This window comes from Nyctereutes procyonoides, unplaced genomic scaffold (assembly GCF_905146905.1).
Source record: "Nyctereutes procyonoides isolate TBG_1078 unplaced genomic scaffold, NYPRO_anot_genome, whole genome shotgun sequence".
Lineage (NCBI taxonomy): Eukaryota > Metazoa > Chordata > Mammalia > Carnivora > Canidae > Nyctereutes > Nyctereutes procyonoides.
The window spans coordinates 50,590,055-50,614,782 of record NW_026575044.1 but is presented as its reverse complement, the minus strand read 5'-3'; the positions used below and the strand labels follow the sequence as shown (position 1 = coordinate 50,614,782).

At 42.9% G+C, this 24,728-nt stretch overlaps 1 protein-coding gene and 1 long non-coding RNA gene across 10 annotated transcripts in view; one reads left to right on the top strand and one right to left on the bottom strand.

The window, feature by feature from the left end:
* Window positions 1–24,728, top strand: part of MPPE1 (metallophosphoesterase 1) — a 57,005-nt gene that overhangs the window by 16,317 nt on the left and 15,960 nt on the right. For 2 of the 9 annotated variants that reach the window (XM_055323582.1, XM_055323573.1), the window contains exons 1-3: window positions 20,184–20,566; window positions 20,871–21,050; window positions 23,029–23,138. The gene's annotated coding sequence lies outside the window, so the exon portion shown is untranslated. Of the gene's footprint in view, window positions 1–19,605; window positions 19,855–20,183; window positions 20,567–20,870; window positions 21,051–22,554; window positions 22,731–23,028; window positions 23,139–24,728 lie in introns of those variants that run through there. The other 7 variants (XM_055323581.1, XM_055323578.1, XM_055323575.1 and 4 more) reach the window with 6 other exon arrangements.
* On the bottom strand, window positions 2,712–19,603 carry LOC129508637 (uncharacterized). Its single transcript, XR_008664221.1, has 3 exons — window positions 18,989–19,603; window positions 3,728–4,061; window positions 2,712–3,648 (listed from the first exon to the last, which is right to left on the bottom strand). It is a non-coding gene; the product is annotated as an uncharacterized LOC129508637 (long non-coding RNA).

Sequence of the window (24,728 nt, the reverse complement as noted above, 5' to 3'; positions counted from 1 at the left end):
AATAACTCAGGAAAAGAGAAATGATTGTATTCATTCATACAAGCTAACACATTATTATTATTATTGTTTTAAGATTTTATTTATTTATTCACGAGAGACATACAGAGAGAGGCAGAGACACAGGCAGAGGGAGAAGCAGGCTCCATGCAGGGAGCCCGATGTGGGACTCGATCCCGGAACCCCGGGATCATGCCCCGAGCCAAAGGCAGCCGCCCAACCATGGAGCCACCCAGTCATCCCTAAGATAACACATTATTTTTTTTTTTTAAGTAATCTCTATGCCCAACACGGGCCTCAAACTCATGAGAGATCAACAGTATCGTGAACCTTCTCTACCTACTGAGCCAGCCAGGTGCCTCAAACATTATTGACAAATAAAAGGCACTTAATAACTGCCTGCTGACTGATTGTGGGAGGGAAACAGAGCAGATAACTTTTTGTGTAGTGAAGTTGTCTTATGTGTTTTCGTAGTTTGCATGGTACATTTTTTAAAAAATTTTTTTATTTATTTATGATAGTCACAGAGAGAGAGAGAGAGAGGCAGAGACATAGGCAGAGGGAGAAGCAGGCTCCATGCACCGGGAGCCCGACGTGGGATTCGATCCCGGGTCTCCAGGATCGCGCCCTGGGCCAAAGGCAGGCGCCAAACCGCTGCGCCACCCAGGGATCCCTGCGTGGTACATTTTGATTTATTTTAAATTAAAAAAGATTTTACTTACCTAATTGAGAGACTGAGAGAGAGCAGGAACTGGGGGGAGGCAGATGGAGGGGGAGAAGCAGACCCCCACTGAGCAGGGATCCCAATGTGGGACTCCATCCCAGGACCCTGAGATCATGACCTGAGCCCAAGGCAGACACTTACCTGACTGAGCCACCCAGGCGCCCTCACATTTTTATTTGTTATTTTTATTTTATTTGTTGTATGTAAATATCTTTCCATGTCTGGCTCAACTAAGTCTGGGAATGCAGTATTCCCAAATATGTCATTGTTCCCTAATAATTGTATAGTTTATATAAGCTGTATTTGTGTGAATAAAACTAGAACATGTCTATGTTAAAAGTTCAAGGGCTCAACCTTCTCATTTTGAGTGGGGAAGATATTTCTTCTCATCTAGCTCAGTAACTTTCAGCTTTTCAATTGTATAACCTTAAAGGAATTTTGAAAAAATGTGTACCCTTTCACCCACAGTAAGTGAATATTTTCTTCACAGGTTTAAATAGTTGCAAAGGATTTACTTGCTAGTCTAATATAAATATCAACACATTTAAATGAAACTGTTACATCTGTCTTTTAAATGTATCCAAGGGAATATAAATGCCATAGTGATTTATATCTACCTCTATGCATTTAAAAATAATGAACAAGCTCTTTTAAAGTCTTTGAGGAACAATGGCTCAGTGCTCACTAATTCAGTAATAACTCAGGAAAAGAGAAATGATTGTATTCATTCATACAAGCTAACACATTATTATTATTATTATTATTATTATTGTTTTAAGATTTTACTTATTTATTCATGAGAGACATACAGAGAGAGGCAGAGACACAGGCAGAGGGAGAAGCAGGCTTCATGCAGGGAGCCCGATATGGGACTTGATCCTGGGACTCCAGGATTACGCCCTGGGCTGAAGGCAGATGTTCAACCGCTAAGAATGGAATGTTGGGATGAGTTAAGAGTATAGAGTAAAGGCTGATGGCTGCTCTAAAGGATATGTCCATTGGTGTGTTTGCTTGTGTGTGGGTACTAACAGGAGCACTGGGAGATGCTTGTGCTTAGCATTTGCTAGAAGCTGAGTGGGGTGATGGGTCACAGGAATGGTGGTCTACAGTTGGCCTGCTCCTGACCTTCCCCTACCCCTTGCCCCACCACAGAAGTTTGCTCTCTAGCTCTGGAGAGTAGAGGCACACGCAGACAAGGTTGGCCTCCGTGCCATTATTCGCACAGCGTGGGACACCCACACCAGTTTATGGTCATCTCAGCTAATGCCCACTGAGCACTTACCATGTGCCAGGTACTATTCTAACATTTTATATCTAGTAAAGTGTGTAATCCTCACGGGAATATTGTGAAGTACTTATTGTTATCACTCTCACTTCATAGATGCAGAATTTGTGAAGACCACACAGTTAATGAGTGGTAGAGTTGGGACTTAAATCCAGGAAGTTCGTCTCACAGTTGGAATGTCTAACTATTACACCTCACAGAAGGTTACCTAGAGTCATAGCCATGCACCCAGTTATATCCAGTTCAAAGTCGTCACATGGCACCTGTTTCAGGTCATTTTAAGAACTTTGTAAGCTCCAGGCTCATTTCAAATTAAAAGCTCCACTGCACATATTAAGCATTAAAATTCACCCACATCCATATTAAAAACTATATGTATTTCTGTTTTTGCTGTGAAGCAGTTGAAAGGATTTCAAAAGGAATGATTTTGCTTTTGACATGACTTAATCTTGAATAATATTTTGTATTATTTTGTATTCTATTCATTTCATTTTTAAAAAAGATTTTATTTATTTATTCATGAGAGACACAGAGAGAGACAGAGACACAGGCAGAGGGAGAAGCAGGCTCCCTGCCGGAAGCCCGATGTGGGACTCAATCCGGGGACCCTGGGATCACGCCCTGAGCTGAAGGCAGATACTCCACCACGGAGCCACCCAGGCATCCCTGTAATTAGTATCTTTATTAAGGTTCAAACATCTTGAGTTTTGACCTGAGCCTTTCCAGTTTGCCTTTAAATCCTTTAGACATCACTCTAGTAATCTTGGCTAGGCTTTTTCAGGGACAGAGTTAGGAAATAAACAAAGACACACAAATGCACACAGGCACACGTGTGCACACACATGACAAAAAATACCACATAAATTAATACTTCTAATTGAGTATTCCAGGGCTTTTAATTTCACCTTTTTAATGTTACATGTATATCCAGTGGTGCGTTGGTATATCCTTGATAAGTTAAAATCCAAAGCCCTGATCCAAATCCAAAGCACTTATAAATTTAGGAGAAGAAAAAACTTCCTCTGCTCTCTTATGTTTAGTGACCGGGGCATGTGAATTAAAGTCACAAAAGATGGATTAACAAGAGAAAAAGTTTATTTTGCATGTGTACAGAGACTTCTCAGAAAAGAAGAGAAACCCAGGAGGTGCAGTTGGTCTGAGGATTTTATCTGCCATTTTAAAAAAGATGATGAATTGAGAAGAAACTAGGCAAAGAAAAAGGGGAATTAGTAAATTGTTGGAAAGTGAATAGAAAATTATGGTAAATAGAGGTTATTTTATAAGGTTTTTATGCAGTTTCAAGTCATCCCAGGTGAGGAGATTGTCTCTGTAGTTCTCTTGTTCTGTGCATAGGAGAGGGAAACACCTTTGCAAGTGGAAATTTCCTTGAAAAATTGAAGGCCACCTAAGTTAGGCTTGTACAGGGTATGAGCAATCAGGCATTTAATGACAGTCATTTCTAAGGAAACAATATAAAACCAAAAAAATAATGGTTCTAGTAAGTAGACCATATACCACCAGTTCAGAGGGCTGTCAGTTGAGGTTTCTAGGTGTTGGGTTTGAAGAATCTTTAGATGGTAGAGTGAGGACTGCAGTGAGAATGATGACTTTCCTGCCTCTGGTGGCATAAGAATTTCTTGATCTGAAGTAAAAAAAAAAAAAGAAAGAATAAACATAGGAGGAGCTTTCTTCCCCCCCATCTGCCTAAAATAGTGACATACTTTGGGGTGACGTATGCTGATCTCCATCTGAAACTTTACACGAAGTCTCACACATTGAAAGTTGCATTGGTAGTTGTGGAGAGAGGTTTAGGTCAGTAAGGCAAGAGATCTGCACAAAAAGAATACAGACTGAAACAAGAATAAGGAGAAAAGAACAAATCTAAGGATATCACCCCAAATCTCGTTGAATCAGTCTCTCAGTCTGGGGAAGAGTTCAGTCCAGTTAAACAGTCGTGTCTCATTTCAGGACGGGTGGTACAGATGGGAGTAGGGCACCCACCTAAGCCAGGCTTGTAGAGAGTGTGAGCAATCAGGCATTTGATGAGGGTCATGTCTATGGAAACAAAAGAAAAACAAGAAGTAATGATTAGAGCAGACATACACCTGCTTTCTGAATTCAGAGGGATGTCAGTTGAGAAGGTTTCTAGATGGTAGGCTTGAAGCATCTTTAGCTGGTGGAGTAAAGGCCGGCAGGGCAGGGGCAGTCTGACTTTCCTGGTTTGCAGTTTGAACATCTTTGGTGATGGTACAGATTCAGTGTCACAGCATGGTTATTTCTCTAGTGGAGCATTGAAACATTCAGCTTCAGATTGCAGGGCTTCTTTACATAGTCCCAGTTAGGATCTGGGTTGTCAGGTTTCACTTCTCAGAGGCACCAAGTCAGGAGGGTGAGAGGAGAAAATGGAAGCACTGATCACTGAGAAAATGCATAATATAGCAGCATCCAGTTTACAAAGGAATAAAAAATAACTTAAAGACAATGAACACTCACAAGGGTGGGTTATAGTTTCCCACTGAAACACAAACTTTCTCAGGACAATCATGCCCATTTCTGTCAAAGATAAAGCAAGACTATTGTGGTTGCAAAATAAGTCTAGTCTCATTAAATGTAGCTTGATTATTCATGTAACTGCAGTAAGAGTAGTAAGTGACCTTATGGATCTTTTAAAGTTTGTTTTACTAGAATTTTTTAAAAAAGATTCTATTTATTTGTTTATTTATTTAAAGAGCATGAGCTGGGGGGAGGGGCAGAAAGAGGGGGAGAGAGCATCTCAAGCAGACGCCATGCTGAGCACAGAGTTGGATGGTGAAGGGGCCTTTGATCTCATAACCCTGAGATCATGACCTGAGCTGAAATCAAGAGTCAGACATTCAACCGGCTGAGCCACCCAGGCGCCCCTTGTTGGAAGTGTTATAAGGAATCTCAAATTAGACTTTTAAAAGGATCTGGAGGCTAAGATGCCAAGTCAAGAACTCACCGACAGACTTTTCCTGCAACACCTATAGATTTGGGTAAATCTCTTTCTTGAGGTCCCCCCAGATCCTGAGTTTCCTGGGTCTGCCAGGAAGGGACCTTCCTTACTCACTCATAAGATTAGGAACCACATAAACCAGATTCCAGGCTGATTTTTCTAAGGATCTTTATAAACATTGGTTCCATAAAGTCAACCTTAGTTCCTTGACTGTCTGGAATATCTGATTCTATGCACAGCATCCTCAAATATGACATTCCAGTCAAAGCCTTTGTAATATAATCAGTCTTTCCAGTTGTGTCCTGTTAGGAGACAGATTCACTGAACTTCTGCAAATAACTATCTTGCCATAAAATAAGAATATTTCATAAGAGTTAATTCTGGAGGTGTCAGGTAAGGAGAAAAATAAATGTTTTGTTTCTGTTTAAAAGAAGCATAACTTACCAAGTTGCTATAAGTTATGGATAGCTTAAAAGAAAAAATTTCCCTGAATCTGGAAAATAAAACCTTAAAGAATCAGTCATATCCTGGTCAAAGCCATGAAAAAAATCATAATAATTTATTTTATTTTATTTTATTTTATTTTATTATTATTATTTTTTCATAATAATTTTTTTATAGTTCATTCAGTTCCATGTAATTCTTCTTCTTCTTCTTCTTCTTCTTCTTCTTCTTCTTCTTCTTCTTCTTTAAATATTTTATTTATTTATTCATGAGAGACGCAGATTGAGGCAGAGACATAGGCAGAGGGAGAAGTAGGCTCCCTGTGGGGAGCCCCATGTGGGACTTGATCCCTGCACCTGGGATCATGCCCTGAACCGAAGGCAGATGCTGAACTGCTGAGCCACCCAGGCATCCCCATGTACTTAATTCTTGTTTTGCTTGATCTTGAGTTAACAGTTTCATGAGCTTATCAGCTTCTCTGCTAAAGTTTTGGAATTCCCTTTTTATTTTTTAGGATGAAGTACCCCAAATTCATTAAAGGAAGAACTCCAGTTTCTCCCTTTCTCCCTCTGTCCCTCCCTCTCTCTCCTTCTTTCCCCCCACTCCAAGCCTGCTGTGTGGCCCCATGTACACACCCTTTTGTGTGTATTTTCCATGACTTATGAGTAATAAAACTTGTTTTCTCAAAGTTCTCTAATGGTTATTGCTGAGGTGAGTCTTGTGCTCATGGTAACAAAAACTGGTCTAGCCACAACACTGGCTCTGAAAGGGAAAATGTCTGTGGGGGCTGCCACAAGTGGGACGGCCCAGGTGAGTGCCCCCCGGGGAATTCTAGCCAAAACCATCTCTGCGGATAGGCTGAGCCCAGCTCAAAGAACACCATTTTATAATTTTTATTTTTTTAAGATTTATTCATTTATGAGAGAGAACTATATACCTCAATAAAACCATACCTCAATAAAAAAAGAAAAGAGTGTTTGAGCAAAAGTCTATTCAGACAGGTTAGTGCCAAACCGGAAGTGGTTAGAAGTGCTCTATGGACAGGAGCTTAGGGAACTACTCAGGGGAGGTGTGGAAGCCAAGTGAGAAAATTGTCTACAGCTTAAAGCCTAGGTGGCTATTTGTGATTGGTTGCCCTTGGGTTTCAGTTTCACCACCTTGAGGTATTTATAGGCTTTGGTTTTGATTTGCTTGGGTAGGCTGCCAAGAGCATTAGAGGCACTTGAACGTGATGGCTTCCTTGTTTAATTAAGTCAACAGTCTTCAATATCTAGTAGAAATAACAGAAGCTTATTTGAGTGGTAAACCCAACGTAGAATAAAAATGGCATGTCTGCATTATCCTAAATGCTGGCAACTTTGAAGATATATCTGTTTTTATTAAACCAGCAATATTATTATTTTTTAAATTTCCATTATTTTTTAAAAGATTTTATTTATTTATGATAGACCTAGAGAGAGAGAGAGAGGCAGAGACACAGGCAGAGGGGGAGGTAGGCTCCATGCCGGGAGCCTGACGTGGGACTCCATTCCGGGGCTCCAGGATCGCGCTCTGGGCCAAAGGCAGGTACCAAACCGCTGAACCACCCAGGGATTCCCTAAACCAGCAATATTAAATTAGTTTTATTTACTAAAGATTATTTAAGCTCATGTGAATTTGAAAGCTGCTTAGATGAGTTCTTATTTTCCTGAAAGTTTTAGAAGTAATCATTTTATATATGTGCTTGTGTTTTTCTAAACCAATTAGAATAGATCCTATTTTTTCATAAAGAGATAGATTTTTTAAAAAGATTTATTTATTTATTTATTTATTCATTCATTCATTTGTTCATTCATTCATTTGTTCATTCATTCATTCGAGACACGGAGGGAGAGACAGAGAGAGATAGAGAGAGAGGCAGGGACACAGGCAGAGGGAGAAGCAGGCTCCACACAGGGAGCCCGATATGGGACTTGATCCCGGGTCTCCAGAATCACACCCTGGGCCGAAGGCAGGCGCTCAACCGCTGAGCCACCCAGGGACCCCCCAAGAAGCAGATTTTAAAGATTTTATTTTTCAGATATATATAGAGAGAGACAGAGGGAGAAGGAGAGGGAGAGTGGGGGGAGGAGCAGAGGAGAGGGACAAGCAGATTCTGTGATGAACACAGAGCCTGACATAGGGCTCAATCCCACAACCCTGAGATCATGACCTGAGCCAAAATCTAAAGTTGGACACTTAAGCAACTGAGCCACTCAGGGGCCCCCAAATGGATCTCTTACATGAGATTTTCTGGATTAATTCTGGCAATACTGTCTGGAGGAATTAAACACCACATATACATATCCTAAAATACCAATATACAAACATGCAGGCAGACACAAACGAGAATCTTAAAGCTTTCATCCTAAAATTTTAGCCCTGTGTCAGGCAAACATGGAATTCAAACCCCACATATTTATATAAAACAGTTGGATTCAAATTGTGTTTCTGGCAGATGGAACAGGTTTAGGCTACCTACTCAGTTTTACGAATATTTGTGGAGAAGACTTTTAAGATTTTCCTTCGCTCTGATATGTAATGTTATAGAAGTACGGATTGAATTTTGGGCAAGAGACCTTTTGGAAACACCAACAGGGGGTCCGAGGATTTGAAAAACTCCTATGAATGGATAAAATCTCCAGTTCATTTTCTCAAAGTTTGAGAAGATGGGGAAGTCCCACCTCCTTGGAAGTTTGCATTTCAAAGAAAGGACAGTTCCTATTATCAGACGCTTGGGGCAATTAATATTTTTAAATTTCCTTTTTCCCCCTTAAGTGCTACATCCTGCTGTTTACAGCATCTGCCAGGCTTGTCAGATGAACAAGGGACACGTGGGAATGGGTAAGAAGGATGGGTGGGCTTTGAGTTACTTCTAGGGTCTCAGTTTATGTCTTTGTGAAGATTCAATTAGTAAGATAGGGACAGTTGTTTTTACTTTTGACCTCAAACAATTTGGTCACCTCAGTGATAATATCAAGGGGCTGACTCACCTGTCCAACAACATTGTCTTGAATTTGTTTCTTGGGGCGCCTGGGTAGCTCAGTGGTTGAGCGCCTGCCTTCGGCTCAGGGCATGACCCGGGGTCCTGAGATAGAGTCCTGCATCAGGCTCCCTGCGTGGAGCCTGCTTCTCCCTCTGCCTGAGTCTCTGCCTCTCTCTGTGTCTCTCATGAGTAAATTAAAAAAAAAAAAATCTTAAAAAAAAAAAGAATTTGTTTCTTTATTTCAGGGAGATTTTCAACTAAGATGAAAATCTAAGGATTCCTAAATCGTGGATTTAGGCATGTGCCTTTGGGATGTTTTTTTATGTTATTGCACAAAGGCTTGAGTTTGTGCTAGGAAAGGGTTTCTTTCCCTCTGAGTACATAGTTCCATTTTAGCCCAATTACTTATAGGTGAGGGGACTTAAAAACAGCTCCTCTCAGGCCCTAAATGCTGGCTTCCAGTTGGGCAACTTCTGACCATAGAGCTCTTTTTAAAAAATACTTTCAAATGTATCATTATCAGATTTAGTAAGACAAGCAGTGAATTCTCCTGGCAGTATTAAACCTCTCACTCTTTTTCTTTCCAAAGGTATACCTACTACAAATGTGACTCAAAACCCAAATCAATAAGCCTTTGTATAGCTTAACAGGGACGCAAGAGGCATTTCCTGAGAGGGTGCAAAAGATGCAGCGTCCATGCTCTAGAGCCACTCCCAAAGAAGCCAAAAGAAAGACTTAAGTGAACTTCCTGAGGGCTGGCAACAGTCAGTAGGGGGTCAGCATCAGTGGGGTGCAACCCCCATCTCTGTCTGGTCAACGACAATTTCTTGGGGCTCCCCACCCTGAAGGTTGGCTGCCTGCAGATGCAGGTCCTGCATCTGACACAAGATGAGACAGGAAGGAAAGCAATGACTGTCCCTGGGAGATCAAGGATCAGTCACCAATGAGTTCTCAAACCAAGAGTCACTCAAAAGTAATACCCAAAGAACTGGTTCTTCCAAGTGTTTCCTCCTGCTAATCTACATTTAGATTATTTGATCAGAAGTTGGAGAAGCTGACTTGGTATGAATTTTTACTTTTTCCAGGTTTGTCGAACATCCTGAGTTCTCAGCTACAACCTCCAAAATGATTGAGGGGCACACCTGTCCTTTTGTGAGAGTCAAAACTCTAATGGAGTAAAAATGCCACATATTTTCCTCTACTCTCTGAGGTTCGGTGACTGGGGCCTGTGAATTAAAGCCATAGAGACAGATTAACAGAAGAAAAGGTTTATTTTGCATGCACACAGAGCCTTCTTGGAAAAGAAGAAAAAACTCAGAGAAGGAGTTAGTTTTTGGGTTTATACACCATTTTAAAAAAGGATGATGATTGCAGAGAAGAAGCCAGACAAAGGAAACTGGGGATTTGGAAAATCGGGGAAAGGCGACTAGGAAATGTATGGTAAACAGGGTTATTTAGTAAGGTTTGTTAGGCAGTCTCAGGTGCTATGAGACTTGTCTCCTTAGTTCTCTTTCCAATACAGGACAGGGGGACATCTTGACAAATAGAAATTTCCATTACAAATGGAAGCAAAAGGTATTTTCTGCTTTTAGTCAAATGGTTGGGGGCTGGTGGTGCAGAGAGGTCTTGCTGTGTTTGTTGTTCCTCAGTGCCTTCAGATCAAGATAATCATTATGCCAAAGTGGGTACAGGTCCACTTAAAATGTACCCTTTGGCATGTGGGCTACCTTGAGCTGAAGGCAACAGAGACCCTGTGAGCTCAAGGGAAATTTTGCTCCTCACTTTTTAAAAAATTTTATTTATTTATTCATGAGAGACACACAGAGAGAAGCAGAGACACAGGCAGAGGGAGAAACAGGCTCTATGTGGGGAGTCTGATGTAGGACTCGATCGCGGGACCCTGGGATCACACCCTGGGCGGAAGGCAGATGCTCAACCGCTGAGCCACCCGGGCGTCCCTGTCCCTCCCTTAACTACATAGAAAAATCTAAGCTGGGGATCCCTGGGTGGCGCAGTGGTTTGGCGCCTGCCTTTGGCCCAGGGCGCGATCCTGGAGACCCTGGATCGAATCCCACGTCGGGCTCCCGGTGCATGGAGCCTGCTTCTCCCTCTGCCTGTGTCTCTGCGCCTCTCTCTCTCTGTGACTATCATAAATGAATAAAGAAAAAAAATATTAAAAAAAAAAGAAAAATCTAAGCTGGGTGTGTGGGGGGGAGGCTTTCTGAGAATAAGAATAATTACCAGAGAAACATTTTATCTGAGTGGACGGTCTGTATGGTGGGGCAAACATCTAACTACTGAACATCTGTGCTTCCCCCGATGGGCCTGTGGATTGCACTCCTTCCCTCCGAAGTCCCAGGCCCCACCACCTGCTTCTTCGGTGGGGATGACATATATACCACATTCTGCCTGCTGTCTTTGGAATTTCCATGTCTGTGTGGATTCCCCAAATGTACGACATTAAGTTTGATTTTCTTCTGTTGACGTGTTTCAGGTCAATTTGAGTCCAGCCGGAGAAACCTTGAAGGGCGCAGAATCTTCTTGCTGCCTGACAACAGTGTACACACCCCCAGCATGGCTGATTTCAAGACATGTTACCAGTGTGATGCCACTGCTGGTGGGTTTGGGAAGAGGTGCACACAACAAAGAATGCTGCTACCGATATGCTTACTGTCCTCTCATTGTGCTCTCCATCCTTCTCCCATTAAAAAACAAGAAAAAGGGGCACCTGAGGGGCCCAGAGGTTGAGTGTCTGCCTTTGGCTCAGGGTATGACCCCAGGGTCCTGGGATCGAGTCCTGTGGGCTCCCCGCAGGGAGCATGCTTCTCCCTCTGCCTCTCTCTCTCTCTGTGTCTCTCATGAATAAATAAAATCTTTAAAAAATTTTAAAAATGAGAATAAGTTGTACTACACCTATTTTGTCAGAGTGTCTAGCTATTACATACCACATGCTCTCTTTTAAGGCGACCTTGGTCTGAGTTCAAAAGAATCTGCATCTCTGATGTTCACCACTGGTCTTTATATCAATGTCTCTTCCTGGTCGTTTTGACTGTCTGAAGCTTGTTTTCTAGAAGAAATCATGGGAACTCAATTCTCTGAATTCCATATGTTAATATGTTAACAGTTGTCTACCACCCTTACCCTTGAAATTCACTTCTGTTGCATATGAAATCGTCCAATCACATTTTCTTTCCTCATGAAATCCTAAGTATGTGTACTGTTTTCTTTGGGCGTAAAGCCTACTGTCTGAGTCTGATGATAATCTTGTCTGGGAGCAAGATTCCTGTCCCCATCAAGATCTTTCTAGCTGGACTAAAAACCAAATTGACATGAGACAGATTAACAGGAGAGAATCAGATTTAACAGCATCCTTACACAGAGTCCACATAGACATGGAAATTCCAAAGACAGTCGGAGGGAATGAGGCTTTTAAAAGCAATTATCCTTAAAAGTAAATAAAGGGACACCTGGGTGGCTCAGCAGTTGGGCACCTGCCTTCGGCTCAGGGTGTGATCCTGGGATCTGGGATCAAGTCCTGCATCGGGCTCCCTGCGAGGAGCCTGCTTCTCCCTCTGCCTGTGTCTCTGCCTCTATCTGTCTCAGTCTGTGTCTCTCATGAGTAAATAAATAAATCTTAAAAAAAAGTAAAGTTCCCTAAACTAGAATCTCTGACAATAACTTAACATGTCTTATTAAATGTTTTCAATTTATCCAATATACGGTAGTCTCCCCTTACCTAAGCTTTGCTTTCCAAGTTTCCATTACTTGTGGTCAATAGTCAACCACGGTTGGGAAGCTAACAATTCTCCTTCTGATGTATGATCAGATCAGAAAGTCAGTAGAAGCCTCATGCTACATCACAACACTAACTGTAGTGACTCACCTTCCTTCATCTCATCACGTAAGCATTTATCACCTCACTAGGAGAAAGATGAGTATAGTACAACTAGATATTTTGAGAGAGAGAGAGAGACATTCACATAACTTTTATTACAGTTTATCATTATAAATGTCCTGTTTTATCATTAGTTATTGCTATTAATCTCTTACCATGCCTAAATTTAGAAATTAAACTTTGTTATTTGTATGTACGTAGAGGAAAAAGCAGTACATATAGGGTGCGGGACTATCGGCCATTTCAGGCATTCCCTGGGGGTCTTGAATGTGTATTAGGGCACTGCTATATACTTTTTTATTAGGAATCAATTCTGTATTGTGTATTCTATTAGAAGCTATTCTGGATATGAATAGGTATGAAGTGTAGCCTTTCTCCTCACGGAGATTTTAATTTAGTTGGGATTATACTGGATACATGAAATAGGAAGGTAGTCTGTAAACTGCAATGATATTAAACTCTACCAATTATTTAGCCTCTTGCTGTAGGTGGACTATAATGTCTCATGTAAAAACTTGCCTTTTTAACAATGAAAAAGAACAATCTTTGCAATTTATTAAGATCACACTGCAGGCACTACTTGGAGGGAAGGCAAATGGATACATTAGCTTTTTTTTTTTTTTTTTCTTACCTTAGACATCAAAATCTAAAACAGGACACTGAAGGGGAGTAGATTCTGTGACCCCAAGATGTCTTTTTTGGAGTTAAAGGCAATTGAAACCCATCAGATTCAGGAAAAGCACTTTTCTGCTTCCCCAGTTGCCTAAACTTACCTTGGGAAGGCGGCCTGGATCCAAGAGTTATTACAGATTTACCTTTTTACTTAAGAAACTTTTCTGTATCACAGGGTGACCTTTTTTCCCCAAACATCTTCTCTTGCTTTCCCATGAATGGCTTTCCTTCCCTTTGCAACTCCAGAACCCTACTCCTTTCTTTAGCTCAGGGTGCTATATAAGCCTCAGTAACCAGGCTGCCCTTCAGATCTTATATTTTTATGGGGCTCTTGTACATACCGTTAAAAAGAAAACCACAAGCCTCAAACGGAGTCACTTGTGCTAGACCATGTCACAAACCAGGGCTTAATACCTAACCTAATGGGGCACCTGGGTAGTTGAGCATCTGCCTTGGCTCAGGTCATCATCCTGGGGTCCTGGGATCGAGCCCCACATCGGGTTCCCTGCTCAGTGGGGAGCCTGCTTCTCCCTCTCCCTCTGCTACTCCCCCTGTTTGTGCTCTCTCTCTCTCTGTCAGATAAATAAATAAAATCTTCACAAAAATAAAAATAAAAATAAAAATAAATACCTAATCTATCCTGGTTGCAGCCTCCCCCAGAAAGGTGGTCTTAACTGAGCAGTCAGGAATTTTCTGGTAGCATCAATAAGATCGCCTGTCACATAGGCCCTCTCCATCCCCCAAAGGAAGATGAGAAACTCCACCTAGTAAGATCCTTTTGTCCCCAAATGAAGGTGACCTCACTTGAAATAATTTTTTTTCTGTTTATGACTTTCTTGTCCTGCTTTCAAAACTTTCCCTTTCTGTAGCTCCCTTCTTGCTAGATGGGATACTGATTCACAAATTGATTAATAAAGCCAATTAGATTTTTAAAATTTACTCAGTTAAATTTTTGTTATTTAACAGTATGAATTTTTTTTTTAAGTAGGCTTCATACACAATGTGGGGCCAGAACTCATGACCCTAAGATCAAGAGTTGCATGTTCCACCAAATGAGCCAGCCAGACACCCTGAAATTTGTTTGATTCTATCTATTAATTTGTTCTTATCAATTTAATTAGACCAATGAAAAAACCTACTATAGAGGAAGGGAAAATGTTTCCATCTTCTCAATAGAGAGGATGTTTACCTTAAGAAAATTAAATTGCAATGGTTAAAGAAGTAAATCTAAATTGCAAATGCATAACTGAGGTAGGAAATGGCTCCTTTAGGTTCTTTCACCATCTTAAGAAAGAACTCAGTGTGTCAAATTAAGATTTATAAACCAGATAAATTGAGGATAGTAATTTACATTAAAACAATTCTCTGATTTGTAAGATTGTTAGTAAGCTCTCATTCTGCTTTTGTATTTGATTTGTCTTTTTTTTCTGTTTGCATAATTACACCCCCCTCCACCCCCCCCACCCCTGCCCCCCTTCACAGCTTGGTTTGATGTCTTGTTAGCTTTTCTGGTGATTGTCTATAGAGTCCAGTACACTGTACAGCTGAGTCAGGAGCCCACTCTGTCAGAGACCCTGGGACCCCTGGACTTTGGCTCTTCTCCTGAAATGAGGGTGGAATACCACATGTGGTAGATAGAATACTGCATTGTCCCTAACATGTATGTCTCCCAGTGTATACACCTTGTCGAGTGCTCCCTGGGAGTGAAGATGGGACCTATGAATATGGCGGGATATCACTCCTGTGAGTAGGGTATGGTATATGGCAAAAGTGAAAGAATATTGTAAAGGTATTTTTTTTAAAAGATTTTATTTATTTATTCATGAGAGGCACACACACACAGAGAGGCAGAGACACAGGCAGAGGGAGAAGCAGGCTTCTTGCAGGGAGCCTGATGTGGGACTCGATCCCGGGACTCCAGGATCACGCCCTGGGCCAAAGGCAGGTGCTAAACTGCTGAGCCACCCAGGGATCCCCTGTAAAGGTGTTTAGGGTCTCTAATAAGTTGACATTAAGTTTATCAAAACAGAGATGATTTTAGATGGATCTGATTTATCTAGATCTTAAGGTCTAGAGAAGAAACAGAAGAAGTCAGGATAAATGTTTTCCCATCTCTTCACTTATTAATTATACTCTTAATGAGATTTAGATTTGAACCAACAGCAGCAGATGTTCTCTGGTTGGCATTGAGGAAGTGACTGCCATGTTGTGGGGAAGGCCTTGCATGGCGGGGCATGAGCGGGAGCCCCTGGGAGCTGAGGGCTCAGTCTACAATCACATGGAACTGATTTCTGCCAACAACCATGAGCTAGAAGAGGACAGGGAGCAGAATGTCATAAATTACAAAGTTTGTGGTAATTTGCTACCCAGCATAGAAAGTTAATACATTGTCCTCACAAAAGTCCTTCTCCTGAATTTCAGGATTCCTACTCTCTCTTTCCCCAGCTTCATTCCTATCTCACGGCACAATCCCTAGAATGATCTTTGAAGACTTAGCTTAGGACCAAAGTCTCAGTGCATATCTCCTGAGTGAATGAAGTAAAAAACGCAAACATCTGGATACTCTGGAGTATTCTGCTTCACATATTTCACTTCACTCCGGTGTGTTCATGAATAGGATGAGGCTAAATGTTTTTCTATGGGGCAATTATGGTTAAAATGCAAATGAGTGCTAAACTTTGTCTCTGAGGCTGTCTGGTCCTGGACTTTTATGTGTTGGGAGTTTTGTGATTACTGATTCAGGTTCATTGCTGTTAACTGATCTGTTTAAAATTCTTATGTCTTCCTGACTCAGTTTTGGGAGGTTATTATGTTCCTGGGAGTTTATCCATTTCTTCTAGGTTGTCCAATTTGTTGGCATATAATTTATCATAATATACTCTTAAAATCCTTTGTATTTCTGGGGTGTTGGTTGTTATTCATTCCTAATTTTGTTTGAGTCCTTTTTTTTTTTTTTTATGAGTCTGGCTAAAATAAAGGTTTATCAGTTTTGTTGATCTTTCCAAACAACCAGCTCCTGGTTTCATTGATCGGTTCTACTGCTGTTTTTGGTTTCTATTTGATTTATTTTTGCTCTAAACTTTATTATTTCCTTCCACTGGTTTCATTTTTACTTTTCTTCTTTTTCTAGTCCTCTTAGGTATAAGGTTAGGTTGTTTCTTTGAGATTTTTCTTAATTCTTGAGGTAGGTCTGTAGTGCTAGAAATTTCCCCCTTAAAATGGTTTTTGCTGCACCCCAAAGATTTTGGACCATTGTGTTTTCATTTTCATTTGTCTCCATATATTGTTTGGTTTCCTTGGTGTTAAAGTCTCCTGCTGTCATCGTATTACTACCAATTACTTCCTTCATGTTTGTTATTAGCTGCTTTATGTATTTGGGTGCTTCCATATTGGGTGCATAAATATTTACAATTGTTCTATCTTCTTGTTGCATTATTCCTTTATGATTATATAGTGTCTTTGTCTCCTGTTACAGTCTTTGTTTTATTTTTTAAGCCTTTAAAATTTTGTAAAAAAGGTTTTATTTATTTGAGAGAGAACATGAGAGAGAGAGAGCACGAGCAGGGGGAAGGAGTCGACCGACGGAGAGGGAGGAGCAGACTCCCCACTGAGTAGGGAGCCCCATGTGGGACTTGATCCCAGAACCCCGGGATCATGACCTAAGCCAAAGGCATATGCTCAACCACTGAGCTACCCAGGTGTCCACAGTCTTTATTTTAATTTTTAAAGATTTTCTTAAAAATCTTTTTTTCTTTTCTTTCTTTCTTTCTTTCTTTCTTTCTTTTCTTTCTTTCTTTCTTCTTTCTTTCTTTCTTTCTTTCTTTCTTTCTCCTTTCTTTTTAAAAGATTTTATTTATTCATGAGAGACACAGAGAGAGGCAGAGACACAGGCAGAAGGAGGAAATGCAGGCTCCATGCAAGGAGCCTGATGCCAGACTGGATCTGGGGAATCCGGGATCACGCCCTGAGCCAAAGGCAAACGCTCAAGTGCTGAGCCACCCAGGCGCCCCTACAATCTTTGTTTTAAAGTCTATTTTGTCCAAAATAAGTATTGCTATCTCGGCTTTCTTGTCACTTCCATTTGCATGATAAATGTTTTCCCATCCCTTCACTTATTAATTATACTCTTAATGAGATGTTTTAAGAGGACGTCATATCACATAGTTCTTTTTCAAGTTAAAATGCATCAGAATTTTGTTAGGTTAGATTCTGTTATTTTTTTAATGTTTTAAAAGATTTATTTATTTATTTATTTATTTATTTATTTATTTATTTATTTATTTATGATAGACATAGAGAGAGAGAGGCAGAGACACAGGCAGAGGGAGAAGCAGGCTCCATGCTGGGAGCCCGAGATGGGACTTGATCCCCGGACTCCAGGATCGCACCCTGGGCCAAAGGCAGGTGCCAAACAGCTGAGCCACCAAGGGATCCCGGTTAGACTCTGTTATGCTTCAGGTATAAATGAAATACTTCTAAAATGTATTTCTTAGGTGTTTTATGGACTTAACATGACAACAAGTTTTAACTATACACAAAAGTGGAGAGAAATACAATGAATGGTTGTGTGGATTTTGTATTGCTGCTGCAACATATCACCATCAATTTAGTGACTTAAGCCAACACAGATTTGTTATTGTTCTATAGGTCAGTAATCTCACTGCACTAAAATCAAGGTGGTTCCTTGTCTTTTCCAGCTTCTAGGAGCCACCTGCCCACATTCCTTGCTTGTGTCCCCTTTCTCCATCTTCAACATCATTAACAGCAGGTAGAGTCCTTGTCAGGCTACAGCTCTCTGACCCTCTGCTCTGGACAGAATGCTCATGTCCCTTCAAAATTTTTATGTTGACATCCTAATGACTGATGTGATGGTGCTTGAAGATGAGGCTTTTGGGAGGTGTCAAGTGGAGCCTTCACAAATGGGATCAGTGTTCTTATAAGAGAGACTTCTTGGGGCTCCCTCACTCCTTCCACCATGCAAAGACACCGGGAGAAAATGCGGTGATGAGCTAGGAAGGTGGCTCTCATTTGCTCTCTCAGCAACCATGCTGGTACCTTGATCTTGTACTTCCAGCCTCCACAAGTTTGAGAAATACATTTGTGTTGTTTCTAAGCCACCCAATGGGTAATGTTTTGTTATAGCTGCTTGAATGGACTGACCCATCCCTGTGTTATCTACCCCTGTCATACAGCGGGGAAAGGTTCTCCACATGTAACCACCAGTGATTAGATTGGATTCAGTGGGATAACCCAGGAGAAACTCCCATCTCAAGTCCTTAACCTTAATCACACCTGCAAAAGTCCCATTTGCCATATAAGGTAGCAATCACAGGTCCAGAGATTGGGCTGTGGATGTCTGGGGGGGGGGGGCATTGTTTCTTCCAATTGCTATGCTATACACCTATTTCCTTGCTTCAACATAATTAACATTTTGCCAATATTATTTTTTCTCCTACTTCCCTGTTTTCTTATTTCCTGGAATATTAAAAGCAAATTCCAGAAATCATACAATTTGGCTGTCAATACTTTCATTTCTCTAATCTTAAAAAAAAAAAAAAACCACAATAGTATTATTATACCAAAATCACCAACAATTCTTTAGGGGCACCTAACATCCATTCTATTTCCAAGTTTCCCAATCTTTAAATATATATTTTTAAAAGCTAGTTTGTCCTGATTATGACCCACAGAAAAGCCCACGAACTAGCATTTGGCTAATGTGTCTCTCAAACCGGTTTTGTAACAAATCTCCCTCTCCTCCTCTTTTTTTTTTTTTTTTTTCTGATGTTATTTGTTAAATAAAGAAGTTAGGTCATGTGGTCTGTAGATCTCCCCATTCTGGATCCAGCTGGTTGCTTCCTGGTGATGGAATTTACCTGGTTCATGGGTCTCTGTATTTCCTTAAGCTTGGAGTTAATTACAGGCTATCTTGGATTCAATCTTTTTTTTTTCCTTTCTAGTTAGCAAGAATAGAGACGATGCTGCGTACTTACCACTGCATCGTATTGGTGTGCATGTAGGGTAGGTTGTCCCAGTTTTCGTGATGGTAACATTGTTCATCCAGACATATTCGAAAACATCACAATGTTCTTGATCAATAATAATGTTGCCATTTACTGCTTGCTTATCAGATGCCAGGCATTGCGCGGGTCGCTTTCTATATGATGTCTATTGTATCTCTGTATGTCAACTACACTCACAGATTTGCAAACATACGCTAGAATTGCTTGGTTGGAAGACTTCGTGTGCCATCGCTTCGAGCTTCCGTTTACTTCTTGTAACGTAGGGTAATGATTCTGATTCTTGATTTATAAGCTTATCTTGAGGATTATTTGAGATAATGGATGGGAAAGCCCTTTGAAAAGTAGAGCATGCGCGCTATACTGGTATAAGTAACGTTAGTCTTAAAAAAAGGGAAAGAAAAAGGAAGCCCCCAGTAATAGTCGCCCCAGTGGTCTCGCGCGCTCATCACACAGCCCTCGAAGGCAACGGCCCACGGCCCGCAGCGCCTCCCGAGGCGCGGGAGGCCCCGCGAGGGCCCACCCCAGCGCCCGCCGGCGACGGAGGCAGCGAGTGGGCACGGCGCCACCTGTCGGCGGCGCGCGGAGGCCCGGCCACTCGGCTGCCGCCGCCGGGGCCCGCCGACACGGCTCCGAGCCGCGGCGGAGCAGACCGGGAGCCAGCTCCAGGCCGCCCCGACCCGCCCCGGCCCGCGCGCGCTCCGGGGGCTCACGGCTGCGCGGCGGCAGCAGACGTCGTTCCGGGGGCCCGGCGGGGACTGAGGCCTCGAGCGGAGAAGAGAGCCCAGGAGACACTGAGGACGACACGGGCCGAGTCGCTGAGGAAGAGGCGGCCAAGTGTAGGGTCTTGCTTCTTTGCACCTGCCGTTTGGGGCTGCTAGAGGAGCCCACTGGGGTTCCCGGCCGGGCGCGGGCGGGGGCGTGGCCTCCTCGCAGCCCCTCGGCGCTTCTCGGCCGGCCGCCCCCGGACGGCGCGCGCTCGGGGGCTGACGGTGGCCCGCTGGGCCCAGTGCGCGGAGGCGGAAGCGCAGGTGAGGGGACGGCGCCGGGCTCCCCGGGGGGCTGAGCGCCCCGCCCCGCGCCGCCCCGCCCCGCGCCGCGCCGCCCCGCCCCGCGCCGCGCCGCGCCGCCCCGCGCCGCGCCGCCCCGCCCCGCCCCGCGCCGCGCCGCTTGCTGCCGGCCGCCCGCTGCAAGCACGATTCTCCGTGTACCCTCAGGACCGTGCTCTGAGAATTAGGCTTCCGGGTTAACTGGCGTCTCTTGTTCCTGCAAACTGGGACCTTCTTGCTTTCTAAGGATTGCAAGTTAGCTTATCGAAGAAACGGTATTCTGGGAATTGGCCATTTATTTGCGGGAGAATCACGATTAGTCAAGGCCCGTGTATTAAATCGTAGGGGCCTCTCACTTTCTAGTTTACTGATGTAGATTGACCAAAAAAAATCTGTCTTACTCAAAAATACCATTTAAGGGGGAACATGTAGCATTTGAATAGCCATTGATGACACTGTGTTGATATATTTAAGGCAATGGACAAGTAAGAAAAAACCACAGGTCAGTGCATATTAGACATTTTTTGATGCTGTTTTTGGGTGGAGGGAGTTTAGAAATTTTAATGATAGCTTTGAAGTAACAAATCAGTAAATGGATAAAATGTTTTGTTCCCAGTTTTGGATTGTAGCTGCTATTTTTACATATTAGGCAATAGGGAACAATGTGCCGTGCATGTATTGTGTTAATATGCTATGCTATCATTTAAGAGGGCTATTCTTGAATAATAACATGGCAATCGTTTTTCTTTAGCTGTTTGTTTTCTATGCTCGAAACACACATCAGTTTCCTTCTCTGTGTGTCACAGGGCAGCGGCTGCTGTGCCCTCTAGGAACTGGTGCGTTAATCACTTTAATAAATAGCCAAAGGAAACATTCTTCAGCAACAGCACACACATTTTGCTTTATAAAGGCGATCTGATTTGGGGAACACAAGCCAACTTAGAGCCTTCCTACCAGTCTCATCTACCACTAGTGTCCTTAAAAAGGTGAGGTGACTCAGTGATGTTTCCCTAAACCCAGGCTCCCAAAACTTCTTTTTATATATACAGGTGGTGTATTTAGATCCAAAAGGAAGCTCTTGCTAGAGGACATCATTAGCTTGCTAGGGTCCTGTGTGTGTGTTGTGTGATTGTGTGCTTCTTCCTTTTTAAAGAAAATTGTGGCAAAAACTGCATGACATAAAATTTGACATTTTGACCATTTTAAGGTTACAGTTCAGTGATGTTAAGTACATTCACATTATTCTTCAGCCATCACCACTATCCATTTCCAGAATTACTAACAGTACACAAGCATTCCAACTTATCCACATCCTTATCAGTGCTTGTTATTTTTTGTTTTGCTTTTTATAATAACCATCTTGTTTCTCTCCCTTCCCCTCTTTTTTTTTTTTTTTTTTCGAGCGACTTGCCTAAAATCACATACTAGGAAAGAGCACAACTGAGATATAGACTTCCCCAGTTGCCCGGATCATGCCAGCCCCAGGGCTTAGGAGAGAACCCAGGAGCTACCAGGCATTTTCATGTACTCCCCTTTTAGAAAGAAGGCTGTTTCTCCAAAACGTCTCAGGAAAGACTGTCAGTACTTTCCTCTCATCAGAGGGCCACCCAAGCTTTTCCTTTGTAAGGGTTCCACACAGGGGCTGGTGAGAAAATGTGTTCTGTGCACCTGTTTGGGCGTCTTTAAATCCCTGCCTGGCACTCTGACCAAGGGGAACCGGACATCTTCTCGATCTGTTCTTTCTATGACTGGAGACTGTGAAGTGTTTAAAGACCAAGACTGCTGTTTGTAATTCTAAAATGTTTGGGGACAATAAGATTAAGTGTAGCCCATTGACTCCACAGATGCTTCTTGAGCACTTACTATTCACAGGCTCAAGATGCTTCTTGAGCATTTACTATTCACAGGCACCATTCTGAGCACCAGCAGAGGGGGGCTGTGTGGATGGACAAGGCGAGGTCCCTGACTTAGGGAGCTACAAACCACTGCAGTAGGAAATACATTTTATATCATGACCAGGATACACAGATCCATGTATATAAGGTGGAAACAAGAGTTTAATAAAATTGACAAATTCACCTTGGAGGGGGGAGAAAACAGTAACATTTTAGTAATTTTGCTTTTTGAACCCAAATCTGCTAATGTAAAGGGAAGCATGTAATGTGGATGGAATTCTTCACATGAGCATATTGTCTTTATTGAAGCCACTCATGGCCTAGTTTTACATCTTATGAAATAAGATGGATAAACACATTCTTTCCACATGTCTTTCTTGAGTAGGTGTGTATGGCTGTGGAGATTTTAAGTCATTGACTTACTATGATTGAACTACAAGGTCAGGTTTATATTTAGTGAAGAAAAGGCATAGGAACTTTGCATGTCAAGTATTAGAAAGTCCAACTCGGTAAATGAGTGGAGAAAGATGGCCACAGCTTCCAGATTGTCTCTGATGTCTCCCCTTATTCTCTGCTGGATTTCCTTCTCCCTCAGCTGATTATGGCTATCTGAATCAAGTTTCACTTCTTTGAGCCTGTCAGAATTCACCAGATTGGAAGGCTTACTCTCTAATCTAATCCTGACATGCCTGCCTCATGGAAAGATTTACTGTTTAAAAAAAGGGCACATTTGTGAACATTATTTCTATCAATCTCATGACATCAGTGGAGGTAGGTACTGTGACACCCCCCCCCTCCCCATTATGAGGCTTGGAAAGGGTAGGTGGCTTGCCCAAGGTCACATAACAGAGCTGTGGGTGGGATTTTTACCAGTTCAGCATTGCTGTTTTTTGCTGGTGGGTATTCAGAACCTTAGATAAGATAGTGGAAGAGGAACAAGTGGCTGCTGGTTTCCCCTTGGAGCTTTTTGGTTTTCCTCTGCCTGCTAAGAAGGGTAGCTGTGTGTGCTCCTGTGGTGGAATTGTCTGTCCTTCCCAATCCCTTAGTGCTCAGCATGCTTGTTTCACAGGTTGGCCGTGTCAGGAAATGAAGCAGTGCTGTCCCTGAGGTCGGCTTAAGTGCGAATTGGCGTGAGCACAAGGAGGAGGTCACGGTATCCCATCTGGAAGCAGCAGTAAGGTAGGAGTGGCATCTCATTACCTGGTGTGCGCCCGGTGTGCTGGCCTTGCTGTGCCATTTCTAGGGGGAGGACAGGATCCCGGCCCCGACTCCCATCAGCCGTACAGAGTACTCTGTTCACGTCAGGAGGTCAAAGGGGATGTATTTTGGCCGCAATGTGGGAGACAACACTGGGAGATACTGATTTGATGAGTAATACAATGAGTTTGGATAGAGAAAGAAGTTTTCCAAGATTTGAGCAAAAGGGAATTTGGTTAAGGATTTGGTGTCAGAAGTTGTCAAAAAATGATTTCCACTCTGAGGAGGAGCTCTTGTTCTTAAAAAGGATCACATTTTACTGGAGAGCGGATTCACATGGTGCTAGGGTTTTCACGAGATGTGTAACAGGAATTGGGAGCTGGGTCAGCAGAGCCAGTGCCGCCCCTGCGTGCAAACCTGGGCCTCGTCTCTGTGTCCTGTCCTGCTCCTGTTGGTCAAGGGAAGCCGGGGCCCTTGGTCACCACTGAAACCGGCTTCTTGGATGAAGGCAAGTGGCTGTAGATAGAGGAGCAGCTATAAAGCTGTCATTCCGGTTTTCATTTCGGGGAACTTGGAGCCTTTAAAGAGCAACGGTGTGCAAGGTAGGAGAACCTGAAGGCTGGGCTCCTTCCTTTCAGCTCACCCTCCAACGGCTGAGGAAACATGAAGGTTTTAGGAAGTTCCAGCTGCTATCATGAGGATTTCAGAAGACTCTGAGGCCTTCTGAACGAAAGTGAGATAGTAAGACGGAATGGTTGCTTCTGATACATTTGACTGACTTGAGCCAAGGGAAGGTAGATGGTAGTAAGAAATACATTCATGATTCCTCTCTCTCTGTCTCCTATGAGCAGCCCCCAGATAGAGGCTCCATGCCTAGTCTCACTGGTGAGTGGCTACCAGCAGCATTTTTACCTCATTCTGGAGTTTGATTGCTGATACGTGGATGACAGCAGGAGCCTCCTTACGTTCTCCTCGACTGCATCAGACTGAGAGTAGCCTCATGGGTGGAGTCAGGCACCCACACGCCCTGAGTGGCCTGGGCTGGCCTGATTTGCACCATGGCCCCGTTCTTATTATCCTCAGTGGCACATTGCACCTCACAGGTGTCTCCTGTTGGAAGAGAAGGTTTATGGTGATTCTAGTTATGTGGCATGCGTGGCTCATCCTTAGATGAACAAGATGGCAGGTGGTTCTAAGTGCCAGGACAGGGTATGGCCGTCAGTCAGTGGTGGTCGGACCGCCTGATATATTTTTTTAATTTTTTATTTATTCAGAGGCAGAGAGAGAGAGAGAGAGAGAGAGAGAGAGAGGCAGGCAGAGAGGCAGAGACACAGGCAGAGGGAGAAGAGAAGCAGGCTCCATGCAGGGAGTCCGATGTGGGACTTGATCCTGGTTCTCCAGGATCACACCCCAGGCTGCAGGCTGTGCCACCAAGGCTGCCCCCGGACTGCCTGATAAAGACAGTGTGGATGCTCAGAGTAGAATTCCAGGCGGAGCAGCAGGTCGCAGATTGCACGCTTCGCCGCCTTTGACCTCGGTATGAAAGGACGCATTTAAGCCTGGCATTGGCAT